At 47.9% G+C, this 12273-nt stretch overlaps 1 protein-coding gene across 3 annotated transcripts in view; it reads right to left on the bottom strand.

Annotated features, from left to right (window-relative positions):
- Positions 1-4118, bottom strand: part of LOC119056021 (putative adhesion G protein-coupled receptor E4P) — a 34814-nt gene extending 30696 nt beyond the window's left edge. For all 3 annotated transcript variants that reach the window (XM_053658583.1, XM_037154340.2, XM_053658584.1), the window contains exon 1: positions 4043-4118. The gene's annotated coding sequence lies outside the window, so the exon portion shown is untranslated. The remainder of the gene's footprint in view (positions 1-4042) is intronic.
- Positions 4119-12273: the final 8155 nt, after the last annotated feature.

The raw sequence follows: 12273 nt of genomic DNA, 5'->3' as shown, positions 1-12273 counted from the left end.
CTATTGCAATCAGCGCTACCAAACTACCCAGCTTCTTCATCCAAAAAAAATTTTTAGGATGAAAAACACATGGGGCACCTACATTAAAAGGGATAGAAATATACCAGCAAATTGTGGTGCTTTACTAGATCTGAAGTCAAACAAATCATTTTTTTTAAAAGGTCATAAGTCTAGAGATGTGATGACATTAAAAAAGATTGTGCACCCTGGCCGGTGTGGCCCAGGTGGTTGGGCGTCGTCCTGCAAAGTATGAGGTCGCCAGTTGATTCTGGTCGGGCACATGCCTGGGTTGTGGGACCAGTCCCCAGTCAGGGCATGTACAAGAGGCAGCCAATAGATGCTTCTCTGTCACATTGATGTTTCTCTCCTTCTTTCTCCCTCCCTTCCCTTCTAAAAATAAATACATAAAATTCTTAAAAATATAAATCGTTTTATAAAATGTCAGTGGACATTTTATATGTGTATGCAAATAATTCAATATTATAAATAAAATAATTTTGTGGGAGGCCATTAAAATAACATGGAAAACGGTTGTGATATAGCATTAGGATAACAGCAGAAAACAGATTAAAATATAGACTACCACATTTAAAGGAATCATAAATGTTAATAAGAGAATGACATTGTGAGTGATTTAAATTTTGTTTGACTGTAATTCTAAATTTTATACATTACTGTAGCAATAGGAAATAATAATGGCCCCGGAATATTTTGATAGGAGAGGAAACAAAATGGCTTAAATATGATTTCTCTCGACAGCTCCATCCCTTCCCTCTGTCCCTGTTTTGACATGACCATTCTGCTTTATCACTGAGTTTGGAATCCTTCAGGGCCTCCCTGTGGACCAGTTCTGTCCCGTCAGGTGCTGGCAGCACCCAAGACAACCTGAGTTTCAACTGCAAATCTGCAGGGACTCTGAGGTGGCGACTTTGCCTCTGAGCCTCAGTTTCCTCTTCTACAAAATGGAGCTAAGGAAAAGCATATACTTCAGAGTGTCGTCATGTGGATTTGGTGAGATGAGCTTTCGTAGCATGTGGCACCTGCCTGGCACACGGCAAGGACTGAGTACAGTGAACTGTGGTGAGGACAGGACTTGATGATGAAGGTGGTGAAGGTGATGGCGGTGGCTAAGGTGGAAGTGGTGGCTGTGGACAAGGAAGGGGCTCTGTAACATACTGGTGACCAAAAGTAACCTCCCAGGGAGATCTGGTTATAAATTCCTAGGTGGACAGTTCATGGTGGGTAGTCACACCCCAGGCACATGAAAGGTTTGTCTTTGCCTGAAGCAAGCCCTCTCCATTGTTCTTGTACATTTATGCCAATGCACCGTGGAAGTGCCTCCGTGGTCAACCCAGGAGGTGTAACCACCCTCAGGGGAGCTCACAGTCTTGCTAACTGTCCTGTAATCTAGTCACAGAGATTTCCCTGCCTTGCTTTCTTCCCTGTTCATGTAAGGTTCCTTATCCTCACATTCCCTCCTTAATTCCAAATGTATAAATGAAACTGCAAACTGTAATTTTGGGAAGAATTTTTCTGTCTTTTGAGATATTGCTTTGAGGTACATCCTCCGTTTGCCCCAAAAAAACTGTTATAAAATTTCTCCACAGGTTTGGCCTTCTTAAGTTGCTATGGTGATGATGGTGATGATGGTGATGATGACACTGGTGAACGAAATTGGCGTCCATGGTAGCAGTGACAGGGCAGGGGGTGGTTTTGGTGATGACAGTGATGGTGGTGATGATGATGGATGTGACAGTGACGGTGATGGTGATGGTGACGGTAGGGACAGTGGTGGTTGTGACAGTGTTGGCCATGGAGCTCTCTCTTGTCCCTCCCATGACTCCAGTTATAACCCTGACTTTGCATGCCAAAGCCATTACCCAGCGGTGATAAGAATTAACAGGGGTCCTGTGAAGATCCCATGAGAGCAAAGTGGTGGTCGGCGGTGGCCCATTTCAGAGAAGTCTCATTCGTGGTGGCCCCGAGCAGGCTGGTCACATGTTATGCACTGGCACCTACCACATAAATCAAATTTTGCTGCAGATACCCCTCTTGGCCCTTTCATTATCGCTTTCTAAAAACATTATGAAATTTCTGTGGGACGCCAAGAGTTTGCTAAGAGTGTTGATGCCGTCATCTCATCAAAAAAGCTCACAACCACTCTGTGAGGTAGAGCTTCTCCGAGGAAGAAATCGGGACTCGGAAAGAAGTAGAAAGTGACAGAGCCTCTCTCGTTTGCATCGCTCGCTCTAGGTGATGCCCTACGAAAGTGCCAGACTAAGACTTGGACAAGGTTGGGCTGAACCCAAAGCCGTTGTTTGAACCCCACACCAAGACCCTGAACCTCAATACCTCCTGAGAGCTAAGCATGGGATGTAAATAAAGGAGACCATCTGGGAAAGCCGTGGGGACTCTGCAGAACTGGAGACCGCGGGCTCTACCCAAAGACATTCAGGTTCACTGTCTCCCTCCGTGCAGAGCTGGTGTGCGTACTGAGTGACTAGAACTCATCAAACCCTGTCTGGTCTTCGAGGAGCTATACCCAGTCACTTCCCATGTGGCTTCTCTTCTCTCAACATTTGTTTCCCTTTTTGGTTCATGTCTCTCCTTCCTTCCAAAAACCTACTCTAAAATACACCATGGAAACTCCCAGCGTAAAGAAATCCTGTCTAGATAAGGACTATTTTTGAGGTCTCATTTGAAACCAGTTTAAATAAGGCGAGTATTTTATGTGAAAGAGGTGATAATGTTTTCAAGAACAGCCGAGGCCTCTAGTGAGGCTGATGTGGATCTGTTTGTTTTTTAAACCACTTTACTTGGGTATGATTGGCACATAAAAAGCTGTGCATGTTTAATATACACATTTCAACGAGTTTGAAGAAAAGTACACACTCGTGAAAACGTCACTTCCATCAAGGCCATAAACATGCCCATCGCCTCCCAAAGTGTGTCCCCCTGACCACTTTGTGATTGGAGGGGGGTGGTAAGTACACATGACATAGATCCACCTTCTTGGCTCATTTTAACTACCCAATCAAGTACTGCGAGCTGTAGGAGCTATGCTGCATGGATCTCCACAACTTGTTCATCGTCCATAATTGAAACTTTGCCCCTTGGACCATCACCTCCCATTTCCCCGCCCCCCAGCCCCTGGCCCCCACTGCTCCTCTCTCTGCTTCTGTGAGTGTGACTCCTGCAGCTTCCACACACAAGTGCCATCACACAGTCTTTGTCTTTCTGCATCTAGCTGATTTCACATATGTGCCAAGGCTGATTTGCAGAGAATTTTGTCCATAACCCACTATAAGAAATACATTCTGCTCCAGAGAGAGAGAGGGAGAAAGAAAGAGAACTGAACCAGGCTTCACAAGTCAATGTTGACTATATGCAGCTTTCGATATAACAGCCCTTTTGTTCCTTTCCAAATGCTGGTTGGTACCCACTAAATCAGTTTCGTGACCCCACCCCCTACCACTGTGTCACAAGAATCTGGTTGAAAAAACACCAGCCTGTACATACTTTGGCCATATATAAAATAGACAACCCTTTCCCTGTGAGCCTGGCACTACCTGTGCTGGTGTTTTGATGGGGGTGAGGTGTGTGGCATGTGAGCAGGCTTGGTAATTCACTGTGGAGCCTCGAGAAACTCGCTCATACTTTTAGCTCTTGTTTTCCCATTTTTAATAACAAATGGGTTGTCTGCTACATCCACTCCAGACTCTGTGTCTGCACTCTTGAGCCATTCTTATTTAGTTTCCCTTGAGACCCTTGATGCACAACTCCCCATCTCTTTGTGGTGCATCAAAGCATTTAGGCTGCTGCACACGACTACCTAACCTCCACTCCGCACCCGAGCAGAAGTGGGCAAGTGGACGTGAGACACCTGCCCCAAAGCCACTTTCAAGAAGTAAAGCCATGGGACATGTGATGAGGTCTTTGAATTTTTTTCCAGTGCCAGAATATTTTTCTAGACCCAAGGTCATGCATGAAATATTAAAAAAAATTTCTGTGAGGAAAAAACACTGAACCAGTCCCTACTTACCCCCAAGATGAAGATCCCTTGCTTCTCACCCAGTCTGCCAGCTTCTAAGCCAGAGCTGAGAGAAAAAGGAAGTTTATGGCTTATTATCTGTAGCTCCAGTTTCTCAAGGAGCCTTGTGGGTGGCGCAGGCTGGGGGGTTGGCAGGGGCAGTTTGCATAATGCAGGGACCATGAGGTAGACAAGGGTGGACCATACTAAAGTGCCTCAGAAAATGCACTTGGAAGTGGTGATGGTGTCCAATGGGGAAATGAGGAGTGGAGAGTAGCGCCAGCTTCCACCTACACCAAGGAAACGGACGCGGCTTTGAGTGGATGAGGAGTTGGTAGACTTCTCGGTGAGAGGCCTGAGGACCAGAGCAGGGGGAGAGTCCGTCCCCTTCGTATTGCCCGGTCTCCTTTCGTCACACCCCCTCCCAGTGTGCCGCTCTGGGAGGGCGGCACGCCCCTGCTCTTGGTCTTTGAGGCGGGGTCGCCCAACACGATTGCACCCACCTGCCTGGTGCGTCAAATTCTGGACTGGTCCCACTAGCACGAAACCCAGAATTTTTTTCTCATAGTAGAAGAGTCTTTGTAAGACCCAGCAAAAACATGGCAAATACCCCCTACTTTGACAAGTCCAAACACATGCCTTCCCCATGCAGCAGCCTGTCGCCGTCACAGGTTCCGGTGGGTTCACAGGCAGAAAACACGCAGTCGGGGAGCAAAGGTGCGGCCCCTCTCAAAACCGATTTATACCTTGCCTTGGTTTTAATACATTTATGAAACCTTGCCTTATTATCTCTAACATGACTACTTTCCTTTTCCAGTTTTCCTTTCTTTTTATGAATGAGAAATGATGCACTAAAATATTTAAATGATCTCCTGGATCTAGCCATCTAGGTGGGCTGACCCTCAGCCCCTCCATGTCAGATTCAAAATATTGGCTGCATGTGATACTCAAAATGTTTCCTTTGTATGGCAAAGGGAAGAGGGTTTCAGCCTGCCCCTGTCAGCTGAGCTGAAGTGACAATTGTCTGGATGTTAACTGAAGTGCCAGAACCAACAGTCCCTGGAATCCGGAGCATTTCTTGTGCTCACAGCCTAATTCTGCATGTGACAGATGATCTGCACAAACAGACACCAGAATGCCCCTTCTTCTTGGGCAGTCCTGCCATGCTGGCTCCAAACTTGGCTACGTGGCTGGCTTTGGCCAGAGAAACAACTAACAGAATGCGAGCAGAGGTTTGCAAAGTGCTTGCACACTGGGGCTCGCCCTCTTTGTCACACCTGAAGCCCTGAGATCACTACGTGAATGTGCTTAAGCTAAACTCATTCTTAAGCCACGTGGAGGAGGAGGAGGAGGAGGAGGAAGAGGAGGAGGCCGCGTGGAAGAGAAACAAGTCTCACCAGTCAATAGTCCATCACTCCAGGGGCCAACCTGCCAGCCACCCAACACGGGAGGGAGGCCATGCTAGATCGTCCAGCTACCATCTGACCCACCCACTGCCCAAAAATGAAGGGCGGGGCCCATCAGAGACCAGCCAAGCTAGCCTAGACCAGAAGAAACAACCAGCCAACCCACAAAATCACAAATGCAACAAGAGAGCTGTTGTTTTAGGCCAAAGAAATTTGGGGGTGATTTGTTACACAGCCAAACTTAACTGACATACTTCACAAGTCAACAAAGACTAACTAGGACTTTAAGCAAACACAACATCAGGCGGGTCTATGGGAAAAGTTGGGGCTTATGAAAATCTCACAAACTGAAAGAAACCTACAGAAAAAAGGGGGAAACCCCATGTCTATAGTGAAGTTCTATGGGTCTAACCTCTCCTTCCCTGAACTTTATCGTCCCTTCCACAAATACCCCTCCACCCCAGCACAGAGGTCAGAGTGTGCACTGGACTTTCCCCGTCTGCAAGCACCGAGTTGCAACCCTTTCTCTTTCCTGAGTACATCCTGCTTCGGTGACAAAATGCCTAGTCGACATGATTTTCCAGTTGACAAAGTAGACTGGAAGGAGGACTTCACACACATGTTGTAGGCATGGTACCACATGACTTCAACTCCCAGTCACAGCCGACTGGACCCAGGAGGCGGCCCAGCAGAGACGTCTGCCTTAGAGCTGTTCCGTCCTGGATGCTGACTGACTGATCCATCCAGATCAGGCCCCTCTCGGAGATTTTTAATGCAAAGCCACAAAGAGGGATACACACAAATACTGCAGTGGCCCATGAGCCAACAAACACATAAAAACTAATGAAATTAGAAGCCATCAGACAAGAGAATCTGTTGGTGACCTTCCTCTTTTATCCCCCCTCACGTGTCTCGCCTTCCCCTGGCGGAGCAGCAGGCTGTCACCACCGCAGGGTCCCAGGGGGTTCGCAGACCAGGGAGGAAACGCACAGTTTGAGGAGCAAAGGGAAGGCCCCCTCTCCAACTGTATCAAGCATGTAACAACTCCCTATGGGCAGTTGTGAAAGAAGCTGCTCTCCATCCTCCGCTGCCCTGCTCTGGGCACTGGGAGGTTGTCCTGCATGTGCTGCACCATCAGGACCCTCCTTTGATGGGGATACCTATTTTCCCAGGTGATTGGATTCATCTGTCACAGGCTAAGGCCCTTCCAGGTTTCCGTAACTGCTCCCTCCCCTCCCCTTTAAGCCAACGATTGCTAAGAGCTTCCCCACCCACCACTGCTACTTGCAGGGTGCCCACCACCCTCAGCCCTGCTGTGAGATTGTGATTTATAATAAGAAATATATCATTGGTCTTAATCTGTTTCTAGCAGAGCTCCTAAAGTCCTCGGAATTTCCTGAGTGGTAAGAGCAATGGGAACGTCTTTCATTAGAACGGTTGGTCCCTTTCCACCACAACTGAGTTTATGTTAATGAGGTGACTTTTGGAAAGCTCCAGAGGATGTGTGCTGGTTGCCAGTGGAACCAACCATTTCCCCAGAGGGGCAAGGGACTAGAGGTTGAAGCAGTCATCAACGTCCAATGATTTAACCAATCATGTCTCTGTCATGTCGCCTCCTTAAGAAATGCCCAACGGAACAGGCTTCGGAAGGCTTCTGAGTCCTACACACATGGAGACTGGGGAGAGCGGTGCCTGGAGACGATATGGAAGTTCCACACCCTCTCCACCTGGCAGTTCCTGGGTTACATCCGAAATGAATAGAACTCAAGGTGGGAGTTGCGGGAACCTCCAATCAACAACCAGTACATCGGAAGTACAGGTGACAACCTGGACTCGTGATTGGCACCTGACGTGGGGGACAGGGGCAGTCTTGTGGGACTGAGCTCTTAAAATGTAGGATCTGACATTGTCTCCAGGTACATGGTGTCAAAACTTAACTGAATCATAGGACACCTAGCTGGTGCTGGAGAATTGCTTGCTGGTATAAAAACACCACACACACACACACACACACACACACATTGGAATTGGGTTTTATCTGCCCACACCTATATAAATAGTATTTTCATTTAATACACTGCTTTGGCCAGCTACTTCTTGCCAAGTCAACAACTAATATACAACCTAGCAGTATAACCAGCTCTATTCATTCTAACCAGAAGCCAACCCTTTTTTATTAGCTGTAACAAAAGAGGAAGTCACATTTTTTTAAAAAATCATCCTTCACCAAACTGGAACTCAAGCACAAAACGTCAGTGCCACTTCCTTCTTTGACAGTCATTGAGTCATTGTTTCTCAGCAAACTAACTTCCCGCACCCTGCAACGGTGGTGTTCCCCGGGCGGGGGGGCAGGGGGGGCTGAAAACGCGGCAACGGTGTTGCCCTGTCAGGCCAGGAATCGGCAGAGCCCGGGGCTCGTGCCCGAGCGGAATGGCCACCTGCACTTGATGCCGAAGGTCGGTGAGCAGCTCAGAGTGAACAGTGTGCTTTCTCGCCCGCTGGCTCACCGGAAATCCAGTGAAATTTGTCCTGAGAATACACAGTCACTTTTGTTTCAAACAAACTTTTCCAGCCAAGAGTACTGGTTTTCTGAGGTGGTTTAAGACATAACCCACTGGGTGTAAATTAGTGCAGCCACTCGAGAAACAGGATGGAAAGTTCTCAGAAAGCTAAGAAGGGAACTTCCACAGGACTCAGCATTGTTCATGGAAGCGAGACGTGGAAGCAACCTAAGGGCCCGCTGTCCGATGAACGAACGGATGAAGAAGGTGTGATACCTGTACCCAGTGGAACACTACTCAGCCATAAAAAGACGAAATGCTGCCATGTGCCACAGCACGGATGGACCTTGAGAGTATCATGCTAAGTGAAAGGTCAGATGGGTAAGAACGAGAACTGTATGACTTCGCTCATACGTGGAACGTAAAACAAAGAGCAGCAAACAAAACGAGCAAAAGCAAACCCACAGGTACAGACGACAGAACGGAGGTCACCCGACGGGAAAGAGGGTGGGAGGGTGGGGCGAGGTGGGCGAAGAGGTCGAATACACAGTGATGGCAAGAGACTGGGCTTCAGGTAGGAAGCAGGAAGTAGAGTGCACAGCTGTCGAATTATAACCTGGTACACTGAGGATCATACAGTGCTATTAACCAATGTTCCCCCAGTAAATTTAATTTAAAATAAATAAAATATGGCTCCACGAAGCTGTACATTTTGACTATCCTAAGAGCCACTGAATTGTGCATTTTAATGTGATTAAAATGAATTTTCTGTTGTATGACTCTCTCTTAACGAAAAATAGAGAAATAATAAATAAATTCCTGCTCCCATACAGGTTTAAACAGGAAACCTGGTCAACCTGTTTGGATTTGGGCAAAACCCTACTCTTTATCCAAGGACTCCGCTAGACATTATTTTCCATAAAACCCAGACAATGTCGGCTTTTCTGTTCTCTCTGTGGTGGTCACATGTTATCACAACAGTCAAGTTGTAATTCGTGCAAAAAAAAATGTGTATTAATCCCCAAAACTTCATAACTGAAGCTTTCTAAATTTTCTTTTCATGTCGTGTAGCAATAAAATCACAGGGTAGGTTGAAGATGTTTAGGAATGACATGCAGTGCTATGGAGAAAATATGGGAATGGACGAGGAGTAAGAAATTGTCATCGTTTAGACTTGGAGCACCAGGTCGTGGAGCCGAGGCCGTCATTCGGGCGACACACAAGGGGTCCCCATGGGAGCCCCCAGGGAAGGAGCTAAGAGAGTAAATGCGCTAACCTCACTCTCTTTCCTTTTCCTGATACGGACCTTAAGAAAGTCCATAGTTACACTCAGAGATGGCAGCGTTCTAGCCAAGCACCTGCATGGAGTTGGGGGCGTCCACGGAAGACAGCCCACCCACTTAGAAATTCCTTCGCTTGAGTATTGGGTCTGCCCCATCGTCAGAATAAGTTTCATGACAGGAAAGGCAATGTACGTCATGCCTAATATAGCCGCACTTTCTAGAGAGAGGATACTTAACATCCGTAGGATGAATAAAGGACTTTGTGACAATTTCTTGCTCCTTAACATCCCCAAGCCTCCTGGGCTCTCCTGTGTACGAGCCGCAGGGTGACCGGGCTGGACCGGACGTAGACTGGGACACTTGTGGCCAACGAGTGGGATTCACCCTGGGAACACCTCCCAAACCTGTGTAAGCCAATGTGCGTGGAGGTGCTGAGATCCCGCTGGACAGAAAAGATGGAAGGATGGACGGTGTGTCCAGCAAACCTAAGTGGCTACTTGGAGGGCCCTGTAGTGAACAGACTAGATGAGAGATGGGGCCGTGGTGTTTTTGAGTCAGAGCAGACTCTGTGCCCAAGCAAAACAGCTCTGGGCCCAGGAGACAAGGGCGGCCCCACGCTGGGGAGCAAACCTGTTGCTTAAAGCACAGGCCAGGATGGGTCTCAGCCCTCGGTGGACTTGACCTGGCCTTGGATGGAGCTCATTGTGCTGAACTGGGCAGATACCTGGGGAAGGCACGTGAGGGACCTGGACAGGGAAGTAGGGAATGGTGGCAGAGAGAGATCCTGAGCAGAGCCCAGAAGCTGCCTCAGCAACACCCACAAACTCCCGAAGAGGGGTTTTCTGAGAAATAGGGAAGAGGAAGAAATGCAATCCAAGATCTTGAGGTCAAGAAGCTCAGTATGCAAACTGAGCCAGCCCCTGCTGTGGCACAGACAGACGCAGGTTCAGAGTTCCAGACTCCACGTACAGTGGGCAGTTTTATCAACCCTGGGTGTTACTCATGAAGTAAGGTCACAGAGGCGGGTCATGACAAAGGGTGGCGATGAGCCGATGCACTATTTGGGGGAATGGCAAGCACCGCTCGGTGTAGTACGTTACAGAATTCCAAAACAGAAGCAAGCTCGTCCCAGGAGCAGTGTGAGAAACGTCTCCTGGTGTTCTTTGCATTTTTTAAAGATGAAAGTACTTTATTAAAGGTATACTTGCAAAAAATAAAAGCTGCTGCATTCTAGGTTCAGTAAAGCCAAGCAGTAGACAAGCTCTAAGGTCTTTTAAGGAGGAAGGCTTTACCTGAATGTCTTAAGAAGTTTGCAGCATCATTTGAAACATTTTTTAAATGCAGTTCAAAATGCCTTTACAATGAGCTTCAAACAAGTATCTAAGTGATTAATAAGACGTTTCATATTTGATGGCTATGGAGATGGGACAAAGTAGTCGGTATTATTGATGTCCTTCCTTAATTGCCTCCTGGGGCCAGCGGTCCCGTCTCCAGGGCCGGCGGTGCCTGCTCAGCTGAACAGGAGGTTAACACCTCCCAACCATGAGGGTACCACACAGCCAATAACTGACTGACATGAGAATTAAAAAGGCCGGTCCCCTCACCTGAGCATGGGATGGTGCCGAGGTACAATCCATGCCCCTGAGTCCACTGTGGGACAGTGGGACCATGGGATCGGGAAGCACCCCGACCCCACTGTGCTTCCTCACTCCCTGTCTCCGAGGAGCGGTGCTTCAGTAAGTCTTGGGCTCTTTTAGGGAACCTGACCTGAGAAGCCACTGCCACTTCAGAAATACCATTTGTGATGAAATTACTATAGTGTTGTCAGCGAAAACTTAGACAAAAGGGTATTTGGGTGACTCTGCCGAAGCCAGCCAGAACAGCCACACGCTGCACACGAACGGTGTGGGGGTCAGCTGCCTACTGCAGGTACGACGGTGGCCACAGGGCATCCAGGTCTGCGGGAGTGTTCGCAGGACGAAACCACCAACAACGCATTTCTCAGAAAGCATCCCTGTCACTGAGCGACGATGACTGCGTTTGTACAGCCGAGAGTTGTCCGTCAGTGGTCAGAACACCAGAGCTGTGTCCTCTTCTGGCTTTCTTTATTTGACACGCTCAGTTAAGAAACATTATTAAGTCGTTCAGTGAAGCCAGTCTCCTGCTAGGTCCTGGGCATGCAGGGCACATCGGTCTCGGAACTCTGGGCAAAGCCGGGACAAAGCGCAAGGACTTCTGATGGAGTCTGCTGTGCCGAGTATTACCGTGAAGGAGTGATGACTTTAGGTACCACGGAACAGAAACGTTAAGACAAGGAGGCAGCCAGGCACTGCGAGCCCACAGTGCAAAGCTTTTCTGAGTAGACAGACCTCAAGTTATCTTCAAATTACTATATTCCTAACGGCTTACTTTTCTGACAGCTTTTGTGCAGTGATGTTTTTTTAAACAGACATTAAGACATGTAAGCTTCCTCCCACCGGTAACTATTAGTGAGTTTCAGAAGCATTCAAATAGATTGTTTAATAAAATGTATCTCAGAGGTGTTGGTGACAATATTTTGTCTCCAGTACTGAAAAGTGGGAAATGATGCAAGCTCATAAACACACTATGACACACACAGACCAGCGATTACCCTGCAACCACCGGGAATAAAACAAAGTTCCAAAAGCTTTCGTGAACTGGAAAGATGTTCTCGGTGTGACAAGTGGAAGACATAAAGATTTGAAAGTAACACAGGCATGCCCGCTGCAGGGCACCCTGGGGACGACTCCTGCGTGGGCCGAGACACCCGGCGCTGTCACGTCCCGACTTTCCCTGCACCGACAGACCTGTGTGACTGAGACCATGACTACAACCAAATGTTTATCAGCAAGGACCGCCACGGGGGTTGTCCCAGTTCCTGAAAAAAAGCTGCAGTCTTCCCCCAGAAGGTCATGAACAGAACCAGCACTAGGCCGAAGGGAGGGCAGACTCGCCTGAGACACAAAATGTAAGGGGGAACCAAAATCAAAGTGATAAATGCTCCGTCAACAACATTTTTCTTTTTGGCTTCA

The sequence above is a fragment of the Artibeus jamaicensis genome, unplaced genomic scaffold (assembly GCF_021234435.1).
Source record: "Artibeus jamaicensis isolate MK-2021 breed Jamaican fruit bat unplaced genomic scaffold, CSHL_Jam_final scaffold_537, whole genome shotgun sequence".
Classification (NCBI taxonomy): Eukaryota; Metazoa; Chordata; class Mammalia; order Chiroptera; family Phyllostomidae; genus Artibeus; species Artibeus jamaicensis.
This window is presented reverse-complemented; position numbering and strand designations above follow the sequence as displayed.